Consider the following 12,455-nt stretch of genomic DNA (forward strand, 5'->3'; position numbering starts at 1 on the left):
GGGCCCTCCGAACCGACGCTATGTCCCCACCGTGGCTCGCCCTAAGGTGATCGATTGGGTCCACAAGGGCAAATTTTCTTGCCATCCGGGTGGGGGGAGAACAGGCTCACTCCTTAAAAGGTATTTCTGGTGGGAGACTATTGATAAAGACGTCAAAGAATATGTAGCTGCCTGTCCTGTCTGCGCACGTAACAAATCGAGCTCACTACGCCCAGCTGGACTTTTACGACCCCTCACTATACCTCATCGCCCCTGGTCTCACATTGCGTTGGATTTTGTCACTGGCCTTCCCGTCTCCTCAGGTAAAACCACGATTCTCACTGTGGTGGATAGATTCTCCAAAGCTGCACACTTCATTGCCCTAAACAAACTCCCCACTGCAACGGAGACAGCCAAGATTATGACTGAGCAGGTCTTCAGACTCCACGGCATACCTTGCGAGATCGTGTCAGATAGGGGCCCTCAGTTCATTTCGCGAGTGTGGAGGTCGTTCTGCACCGCTCTCGGGGCTAAACCCTGCTTGAGCTCAGGATTTCATCCACAGACGAATGGGCAGGCCGAACGGCTCAACCAGGAACTGGAGGCCACCCTCCGTTGTGTCGCTGCCTCCAACCCCGCCTCATGGTCCTCGTTGCTGCCATGGGCAGAATACGCTCACAATTCGCTTACGTCTTCTGCTACTGGCCTCTCGCCTTTCGAGGCCTCCATAGGTTACCAGCCGCCTCTCTTCCCCGACCAGGAGGCCGACCTCGAGGTTCCCTCGGTCCAACACCATCTCCGACGTTGTCAGCGGGCGTGGAGGTTGACCCGTCGGTCGTTGTGCCGGTCCGTTGCTCGCCAGTGCCTGTACGCGGACCGTCGCCGCAGGGCAGCCCCTGCCTACTCCCCTGGGCAGAAAGTGTGGTTGTCTGCTAGGGACGTTCCCCTCAAGGTGGCATCCCGTAAGCTGGCCCCGCGTTTCATTGGACCGTTCGAGGTGGAGCGGGTCCTCAGCCCTTCTGCGCTGCGGTTGAAGCTGCCTTCCTCGCTGCGCATTCACCCGACCTTCCACGTCTCCCAGGTCAAGCCGGTGGTCGTGAGTCCGTTGTGCCCTCCTTCCGCTCCCCCTCCTCCCGCCCGGCTCGTGGATGGGCATCCTGCCTTCGCGGTCCGGCGCATTCTGGACGTCCGTCGGCGGGGACGGGTCCGGCAGTTCTTGGTGGACTGGGAGGGTTATGGGCCTGAGGAGCGGTCCTGGGTGTCTCGTTCCTTGATTTTGGATCCTGCTTTGCTTTCTGCTTTTTACGGGGCTCGACGCGGGCCGCGGGTGGCTCGGTCGCCGGGGGTCGACCCTTGATGGGGGGGTAGTGTCGTGGTCTGGGTGGTTTTCCACAGCATCAGCTCCTCCCCACTGGGTGGAGTCTTTGTTGTTCCTCACCTGATGGCAATCGGACCAGCAGTATTTATGACCGGCGCACTCAACTGGTCTTCGCCAGATTATCTGCCAACTTTACCGCGAAAACCCACCTACCAAGCTCTCCTGGAAACCAGTTTGCTGCCGCCGGTAATCCCTCTCCGTGTCGGAGCTGCCATTCTTTCCTGCCTGCCTCCCTGCATTGCATGCAGTACCCACCTGGACCTCTCCTGCCTCCCCCCTCCACGCAACCCTCACCTGCAAGTTTGTAAGACAGCTCAGTGTACTATCCTTAGATTCACTCGCAGCTCTCTGTGGAATTCCCCTGACTGCTCTCTCCTCTGTTTCAGTGCCCTGGCCCGCCACAGTTTCCCCTGCCCAGTACCTGCACTCAGTTATCCCTGCCGTCTAGTTATCATCACAGTATCTTCTCTCGCCTCAGACATCTAGTTTATGTTCATTGATTCTAGTCTGCACTTTCTGTTAGCCTTTGAGCATTGTAAAATAAATATCTCTTTTCGTTACACCTCACCCCTGGCCTCCGGTTTTGAATCTGCACTTGAGTCCCTTCCATTTCCACGGGCCACTGCGCCTGACAAGGTAAATCATTCAATTTTAGGGTGAAGGCTTGAGTAAGGGTTAGGGTAAGGTTCAGGCAGGGACTTGTGATGGGTAGAGACAGGATAAGTCTCCAGGAATTTAATGTAAGTTAATGTAATGTCCCCAAAAGTGATGGAAACACAACGTGTGTGTGTGTGTGTGTGTGTGTGTGTGTGTGTGTGTGTGTGTGTGTGTGTGTGTGTGTGTGTATGCGCGCGCACGTGCATGGGGTTAGGGTCAAATGTTGGATGCATTTTGGTGTTTCATTGTTTTGTGAAATGTTTACATTGTTTATTTGTTGTTTATTTATTTGTTCATCCTTGTTGTACTAATACAACTTATTATAGAATAACTTGGCATTTTACTGCCCTTGTTGCACAGTGTTGCCTTCAAGCAACAAACCAATATCTGTTTGGGGGGGTCAGGGTGTCAAATTTTATGATTGATATATTATTAGGGACCCTAAAGCTCCCCCAAAATAGGGAGAAATATTTTTTTCCCCCCAAATTAAAAAGTCATGCAGTAGAGGGTTAAACCTTTGAATATAAAAAAAAATGATCACACACTGTCAGCTCTATCATTTACTTTATTACTGCTCTTGTGGAAAAGCCATAATGTTTAAAACATTAGACATCTCAGCACAAAAAACTAACTTGTCAGGCTAACCATTGTTCAGTACAATTCTGTGTTATAATACAATGGATTATTCATAGTCACTCAGGTATTCAGGCTACTTTCTCTTAACGTGCACACACTGTCAAACGATGAGCTGCCCTACATATTCATCCTTCACATTCAAACAGTCCAGTAGCCATGTTCATGCAGACATATTAATGAAAACAGTATTATCTTTGCTCATAATTTCTTTATCTTTGCTCATAAATGCTTCTCCTGCTGCTTTTTTTGGCTGCTTACGGTGCTACACTGCTCGGTCTGCTTTGCCAGCCTAGCCTCCTCCTGTCCTAGTTTTTTGTTGTCATACCTCTCTGGATTGTCTTCTGTACATTTCATGCATTCCACTTCAGTGTCAGGAATCTGCTGAGTATTGTTTAGAGGGGTTGTTAGAGAGTCACTGTGCTCCCAGCTGAATCGTCTTTCTGCTGCACTTCACTACAAAGCTTGACAAAAAATTATAGCCTGAAACAATGCATGTGTCTAATTTTTGCATGTGTTTTGAAAAACTTCATCTAATGAAAGACTCATGCTCTACCTCTCATAAATGACACTTATATGTGGATTGTTTCCCCCTGAAGATGCGCTATTGTGAGATAATTGGAAGGAGAAACTGAGACGTCAGGTGAGCGAGGTGCCTATTAGCTCATACCTCCTTTTCAAAATGACAAATATTATCCTCCAGTGCTTTTATCAGGACTGAAGTATCCCAGTGTGTACTGAAAAAAATGAACACGAACATTTCCACAAGAATTCAAGGTCACCAAAGTATGAATGTGGCTGACAGCCATGATCCTCTTGATTTCTTACGAAACGCTACCAGCAGGCCAAATTTCTTGACATATGCTGGTGAAATTGGTGCAGAAATCCATGGCTGGCAGAGAGTGTACTCTGAAGTTGTTGTTTTTTTATAGTTATTGGGTAGGTTTTTGTGAAAACTCAAAATATAGCCCCAGCATATCAAATATTCTTGTTAAGTGAAAGTTGTGTGATGCTAGTTAGCGGACATTAGCATGCTAAACCAAACCGTATTCAGCATCATAAAACTGTGAAACCAACTTCCCCAACACTATAGCTGTACACTTGTTCACACATACAATAACCATGCTTTTTGCAGGCATATATAAATAATGTGTTAGAGAAAATACAGAAAAACTGCCACAGAAAGTTGGCGCTAATTAGAATGCAGCAAAGTAGACACTTAGCCGATGTAAATTGTGCCTTCACATGAGCTGAAAGGCATCTTGAGATCTCAACATGCAGTAAGGGTGACTAATGATAGCAGAAGTAGCATGAAATTTGGGAGGAAGCAATATGTCAGTTAATAGTGTTTTTTAATGTCTTTTAAATTTCACCTCCATTTAGCTTGTTCTTCATTGCTCATTATAGACACCACGAACATTTGTTTTTGCACATGGTTAGTTTAGTCTAAAATGGATGAAACAAAATGATATTTTTTGCACAGCAATCTTGCAAAGTTGCAGATTTCTCTAGTGATGAACAAAGTTTAAGCTGCGCTAGTATGGCCTTCTGGTATAAATAGATGTAATGGAGCTAAAATCTGATTTTACTTCATTCCTGCTCCTGGGCACCACAGCTAAATATACGACTGCCATCCAAACGTGTCCTATTACTGTCTTCCAATCTCTAATTCTGCTGTGCTAAATCAGTCCTTCTGTCTCTTATAGTCGCAGGGAGTCTTACTAATTACCATTTCAAACCTCCACTTTGGCTTCCATGTTCCCTCATTATATCTGATGGGGAGTCTGGCCTGTTTGGGAAAAAGGAAACAAGCCTTCAAAGCCTAAACAGAGCTCAAGTGAAATTACATAGTGCTGCTCAGAACCACACACCGATAAAGAAACAATAGTGGGTTTGGTGGTTAAAGAAAAAAAAAAAGCAGACAGGCAGACATGCACCATCTTGTTGTGTATATACTTCATAATGTTGCATATATGCAGTCAATGCAAAACAAATCGGCTCACAGCAAAATAATTACGACCACGCTCTCTAGTAAACCACAGAGGGAATGAATTATGTATAACTAACACTGACTACCAATCACGCCGCACATGTCTGCTGCCTACCTGTTGTGCTTTTCAGTGTAACAAGATGAACTCGTGCTGTGAAATTATTCAGGAGGCCAAGGCAATTTCATTTAGTCCTCTGCATCTTAATAGCATTTCACTAGTTTGGTTTGTCAAACAAATCCTGCTTTCCCAAAACTTCTTGATGGATTAGACAGGCTCTTTTCACTGAGGCTTGCAGCACGTTAGTCTACATAGGCTACCTGTATTATACTCTAGCTAAACCTGTAAGAGGATTTTCATAATAGAGAAAAAACAAGGTGTTTACCTTGTGTACAAAAGAGAAGCATATCAGGAGAGTGAAATGTGTACTAGAGGAAGTGACATCTTTACTGGTTAATTTGCATTTAGCAAGTCTACGGTGAGCTAGCATTTGAAAATGATTATATTGCATAAAAACGAGGATCTTCTTAGAACTGTGTGGGTTGTGAGTCCTGCTCTTCTTGTGAACTACTTACCAAGACATATGGTGTCTCTGACCTGCAGGTGTTGAGCTACAAACCTGCTGGAGTGAAATCACGCTCTCACTGCAGATAATTACACTTGGCTCAGCTGCAGTTTCCTCTGATGATGCTGTTGTTGTATTTTTTCTTAAGTGAATTGTTATTAGCTCTCCCTTAACAACCTGAGTAGAAAACCAGTGATAGTAACAATATGGGTTTCATGCACTGTGCAGCTAAAGAGGGAGGATATAGGGAAAATAAGTGAGAAATCTCATCCTACTCACCCAGTAATCCTTTAAAGAGGGCTTTACTGCCTCTCACTGCCAAACACTTTGATACATCCCTTTTGAAAATAACTGGGAAAGAGGCCGGAACAGAGTCGTTTTAAAGGGATTTTGAAATAGAGATTTGTGGTTATTTCACATCCATTTTCAGCATAAAAAACTTAAACTGATCTACTGTATATTAGAGGTAATGAAACTTGTTTGGGAAAATGAGATTGCTCAGCAACATCTAATGGCACTTCTTGAAAGTTTCTTTATGCCGTGTTACTCTTTCTTCACTGTGCTCGGTCACTTATAATCTGGACATAATCATCAATCTCTAGCGCTAATCTAAGTGCTCAGATTTGACTGTATTCAGATTCTTTTAGGTTTTAATACTTTGTCAATACTGCATTATGAGTAGAAATGTTGCACACGTAGTGGAAGCATATATCTTTTAAATAAGACTATTAATACTTAAATGACTACTCGCTAATACAGAAATGTGATGCAGGCTTTACCATTAAGGCTGATATTATTGGATTATTTTTGCCATTTTTATTAAAGTGGCCTTAATATGTTTCACATAAGTGCAGGGCTTACAGGGCTTATTTCAAAAATTAATCTAAGTACCCCAGAAACTAAAAGGAAGCCTACAGGTTGAGAGTGATCTGTTGGGGTGATTGGATTGTCCTGTTAAAAAGACGAACCAAGACTAAGGTTCTTTGTCACATGGCTAATTAAAATCTGAGCCTTTTACCCTGATTGGTCAGGCGACAGGCTCTAAAGGGGTTTTGGTGGTTCCAAATTTCTTTCATTGACAGATGATAGAGGCTGCTGTGCTCATAGAAACCTTTAATGCTGTGCCTCTGTATTTTTCCTCTGTAAAGACAATTCCTTGGACTTCATGGCATGGTTTGTGCTCTGATATGCAATTGTCAACTATGGGACCTTATATGGACTGGTGCCTTTCCAAATCATGTCCAATTAATTGAATTTGCCAAAGCTGGACTCCAATCAAGTCGTAGAAACATCTGACAGGTGATCAGGGGAAGCAGGATGCACCTGAGCCCAATTTTGAGTGTTATAGCAAAGGCTGTGAATGCTTATATATATGTGATATTTTTGTTTTGTATTTTTAATACATTTTCAAGAATTTCAAACAAACTTTTTCACTTTGTTATTATGGGGTATACGTGGAATATGGACTAAGTGAAGTGCTGTGAATTGTTTCTGTAAATAGTCCTGTCCTTCCTCATGAATAATGGGTTTCCTTCTAGTGGTTCTGATTTGACTTGTGTCATTTTTCAATTTCACTTTGCTCAGCTGTTTTTTGTGTTTTTGTTTTAGTTTGTTTGCTTTTCTTCAACAAGAAAAGTCATTAAGGTCGGCCTCTCTACATACTTGCATTTAGGTCATCTCAACATCCCTCCGCTCCTAAATGCTTGGTTTCCAGTGTTTTTTCCCCACTCCTTTGTCTTATTGATGTCAACTGGAGTGGAATTCCTTGAACGGTCAACTCCACAGCTGAGCACAGCATTGTTCAGTGTTGCTTGAGTTTAATTTGTCATTTTTTACAAAAAATATTTTACTAGCACATGTTTGTCTCAAAGCAGAGCTTTTAAAAGGGCACTCATTTAACAAATGATGCAAAGCTGTAGTTCATGGCTGCACAGACTAGGTGGGAATCTCCAAGAACGCCCTTTTTCTAGGAAATCTCACTGTTGTCTGGAAGGATCACAAATAAACAGCATAAACACACAACACAAGTCAAAAGTCTGGACATACTTACTCACTGTGTGTCCAAACTATCTATCTATCTATATATATATATATATATGTAACGGGTGTATTAAAAAATAATTTATATTTCACCAAAGATCCATCCTGCAGTGTTATCTTGCTTTGTCAGTATTGGTTATGTATATGTGTTTATTTATCAGAGGTGTGGACTCGAGTCACATGACTTGGACTCGAGTCAGACTCGAGTCATTAATTTTATGACTTTAGACTTGACTTGAAAAAATGTTCTAAGACTTGTGACTTGACTTGGACTTTTACACCAATGACTTGGGACTTGAATTGGACTTGAACCGGTTTACTTGAAAAGACTTGATATTTTACCCCAAATATAAAATTTAACATGCATATTATATAGAGATTGAAAATGTGACGTCATTCACGGGTAGAACCGCAAAGGATTCTGGGAACTCGTGGCAAGCGGTACTAGCGCACGCAGGCTTTCAATTAAAATCAGTTATACAGCGATAAAAAGAAACACAAAAATGTCAAGAAGCCGTTGTATTATTAACTGCAATAGCCGGTCGCATGACAGCCACGGGAAGCCGACGGGTAAAGAGATCGGTTGTTATCGGATTATGTCGTTGAAGAGAAATTGTTCAAGCCGTGTTTCCGAAGTAACAAAGACGCGACGGATGGCCTGGATCGCAGCCATTCAAAGATCAAATATAACGTCCCAGAACCCTCCAGCTCACAGGTTAGTCTGCTCCAAGCATTTACACGAAGGTCAGTGTTTTTTAGTAGTTAATGCGTCATTTTTCTTAACATAATTGGTGATATAGGTTACAAGCAAGTCTGGCGCTGAACAGAAATTGTCGCGCTATGCTCCTTTATTTATTGTGCATAAATAGTGAATTGTCCTGACACAATATTGCGTTTCGCTTCTGTTATTATGGTACATTGACAAAAACATATACTTTTATTCACAGGATAAAACAGGTTTTTTGTATCACTAATTGTCCAGTATGATTACAGCATACAGTGTTATTGTCACTGCTACATTTCTGTGATGCTACCAGAAATTATTTCCACTACTAATTAATTACCGTTGAGCTCAAAGGTCCTATTAATAAACGGTTAACGAATGTGTATTTATGACGACAATTTGTGAGACTGGTAAACTTATGATACGTACGATGGTCTTTACTTTCTACACGGTGCATTTCAAGGTCCTGCACCCATCCGTCGTAAACTGTACCTGGGCTTGTTGCAGTGACCTGAAGTTACTAAACTTCATGAGTGTATGCACTCACTCCAAGAACCGTATAATTATAAATATGCATATAAATATGCTACGATGAGATAGCTGACTTCATCTAACTAGCAAATGTTTTCCAGGCTACGTTGGTGATGCAGTTTTTTAAATGTGTATGATATTTTTGTCATGCGATTTTAAAGCTGGTCCTACAACCGCATCCAAGAATAACATGCAGCTTATCTCAGAACTGTCGGTGAAAATTATTCTTGGAGCTAGGTTTAATTGAGCTGCATTTTAAAGAGGTGCAATTTCACAATTTGTGTATATTTTCTAAGTTCACTATTTTGTCATGTGTTGAGAAAAACACAGATTAAAAAATTACATGGTCTAATATTTACATTTAGCATATAACTGCAACATTATTTTTTCATTATTTTTTTTTTAAAGACTCGAAAGGACTTGAAATTCAAAGTTTCAGACTTGTGACTTGACTCGGACTTTTACACCAGTGACTTGAGACTCGACTCTGACTTGCCTGACATTACTTGAGACTTGACTTGAGACTTGAGGATAAAGACTTGAGACTTACTTGAGACTTGCAAAACAATGACTTGGTCCCACCTCTGTTATTTATAAATGTTTATTTTCTGTATTTATATTTTGGGAGCTTTTATTTTGTTTATGTTTGTTATATATGAATATAAATACATTTTAGCAGTATTATTTGGTAATTGGATTTGTTGTGATGTTGCACCTCAGTCGCGTAGAGGCCCTGCTGAGGAGAGGTGTTCATGGTAAATAGCCTGTATTTATATAGCGCTTTACTAGTCCTTAAGGACCCCAAAGCGCTTTACATATCCAGTCATCCACCCATTCACACACACATTCACACACTGGTGATGGCAAGCTACATTGTAGCCACACCCACCCTGAGACGGTTTATCCTTCAAGCTCGGGTCCTCTACCAGAGGCCTGGGAGCTTGAGGGTCCTGTGCAGTATCTTAGCTGTTCCCAGGACTGCGCTCTTCTGGACAGAGATCTCCGATGTTGTTCCCGGGATCTGCTGGAGCCACTCGCCTATTTTGGGAGTCACCGCACCTAGTGCTCCAATTACCACGGGGACCACCGTTACCTTCACCCTCCACATCCTCTCGAGCTCTTCTCTGAGCCCTTGGTATTTCTCCAGCTTCTCGTGTTCCTTCTTCCTGATATTGCTGTCATTCGGAACCGCTACATCGATCACTACGGCCGTCTTCTTCTGTTTGTCTACCACCACTATGTCCGGTTGGTTAGCCACCATATACGCATATACATATATACATATGTATATGTGTATATGTGTATATGTATATATGTATATATATATATATATATATATATATATATATATATTTATTTTTTTTTTTTTTATTTATTTATTTTTTTTAGGGGTGCAACGATACACAAAATTCACGGTTCGGTTCGGTCCGATACTTTGGTGTCACGGTTCGATATTTTTTTGATACAAGGAAAATGTTCATGCCTTTTTAATTTGTCATTTATTAAAATTATAAATATATATTTTAACTCAAAAGTACAGTTTTTAAATTTAACCCTAACCCTTGTGCGTGTTTTTTATTTTGACAGCGAATGCGCACCTGCGGACCACTTATGTGCAACCCTGGTTATTTAGCTCGTCATATTGCAGCCACAGAAATTCTTTTGTCCATGAAACCATAAAGCTGCACTTTCTTTTTGCCTTATAGTCTGATTTGTCATAACTTCTCCGTTTTGTGGTAAGCTTTTCTTTGGCTGTCACTTCTTCACCCTGACCTGTCTTATTTGGCTCAGCAGAACTAAAATATATATCTGTCTGTGAAGGTTCTCAGTCATCCAGGTCATCGTAGTCAAATATAAATCCTGCTGCTTTTACACACGCACTCACATAAGCTCAGCGATTCTCTGCGATCAACCTCTCACATGTTTAAGCTTGCTGCGGGAGATTTCACTTGTCATGTTTGCATAGTAAGCTAACAATTAATAAGACGATGTCAGAGGAATTGGTGCACAAATTATCATCACTCACAGATCAGTGCTGTCGCTCTCTATACACAGTTCGCACGATTGCAAAGTGAAAGCAAAAAAACAAGCGCAAATTCAAACGCGATTGCAATATGTCACATATTGACAGTGGCTCACCGATGCCAATGACATAATTACCCAGCTACATTTCTGAAAGAATGTAAAAGCATTGACATATATTTTTCCTTCCTACAATAGCCCGACAGGCAGGGCAGAGATAGATTTTGGTAAACCGACTGAAAAAAATCGCTAGCTCCGGGACGTCGGGCTAGCGATATTGCGAGCCCTGTATCTGATTGAGGAATCACTCATCTTTGTAAAAGAGAGTTTATTACAGAGAAATGTCTCTTTCCAAAATAAAAGCTATACTATCCGCTTCTTCTGGGCTATATTCTCAGCAGCATATTAAACATATAAGGAGAATCATGTGCTAACAGCTGTCTAAATGACTCGGCTAAAGTTAGTAGCATGCTTGCTTGTTTTTTTTTCTGCTTCCACTTGTCTTTGCACTAGGATGATGTCGGCGTAAATGTGCAGTCATATTCGTTGTGTTCCCACTAGTGCTTTCAGGTTAATCTCGTTGAAATGACCTTAACGCCACAACACGGCAAATCTCTGTTAACGAGCTACCGCCGATCGCCCCGTGCATGGGGCTAGACGGCCAACACGTTAACAAGCTAACTGCGCTAACACACTAGTTCCCACCCATGTAATTGAGCATTGCATGGCACATCCAACATACTGTTTTACTTTAGTCCATGACTCGCTTACCTTCAGGGTCATACGTCACATGAAAACCAAAATAATTCCAAACGCCAGATCTGAATGAGGGTGGGGGAGGTCCATGTTACAAGGAGAGCTTAACTTCTGTCTCGCTAGCTTGCCCTGCGCTCTTCCTTCTGACGATGCTGTCTGTGTTGAGCGCTCAGTGAATCTGCGTTCGACTACTCCGCCCAGGCTGCACTGTCGAGCCTAGGCGGAGTAGTCGAACGCAGATTCACTGAGCGCTCAACACAGACAGCATCGTCAGAAGGAAAGTTGATAAAATAAATTACAAATGTTGTATTGTTCGATACATATGCGTACCGAACCGAAAGCACTGTATCGAACGGTTCAATATCGATACGAATATCGTTGCACCCCTAATATATATACATATATATATATATATATATATACAGTCACTTTAAAAGGTACACAGTCACTTTAAAAGGCACACGTTTGACACGTTTGTCAGTTGTTCTGGGTTGGACCCTTTTTGTTTTCAGACATATCGTAAGTCATCATAACAGAGATTCAATATTGGGGTTGCTGCTTACACGAAACTTTGACCCTACCATCTGGATGTTGCAGCAGTAGCTGAAGCTCATCAGGCCAAGCAATATTTTTCCACTCTTCTGTTGTCCAGTTTGGAAGCTTGTGTGAACTGTAGCCTCAGTTCCCCAGTGTGGTCTTCCACTGCTGTAGCCCATCTGTTTCAAGGTTCAGTATGCTGTGCATCCAGAGATACTCTTCTACAGTATTCTAACCTACTGCATATTTTGTTTGTGCTTATTTGAAATCATCAAGGCATTTTCCCCCAGAGAACTGCCGGTCACTGAATAGTTCCTTGTTCAACCCTAGAGACGGTTGTGTTTTCATAAATACTCAACCTACCACACTCAAGTCACTTAAATCAGCTTCCTTCCTCATTTTGATGTTTGAGTTTCAGCAAGTTGTCATGACATGAGCACTCTCCAGTAGCTGCTTTTAAGCTTTTCCTAATATCACACAGTCCATTTCAGCTTATGGAGATTGGCCTGTTCACATAAAACATACAGACTAACATATAGCTTTGATTTATAAATGGAATTACAAGTATAAAAAAAATCTGCACTGCAGTACAGTACCTGAGTACATGTACTTTTTTTCTAGCTACATTCAACCACTCTGCACAGC

This window comes from Astatotilapia calliptera, chromosome 16 (assembly GCF_900246225.1).
Source record: "Astatotilapia calliptera chromosome 16, fAstCal1.2, whole genome shotgun sequence".
NCBI lineage: Eukaryota > Metazoa > Chordata > Actinopteri > Cichliformes > Cichlidae > Astatotilapia > Astatotilapia calliptera.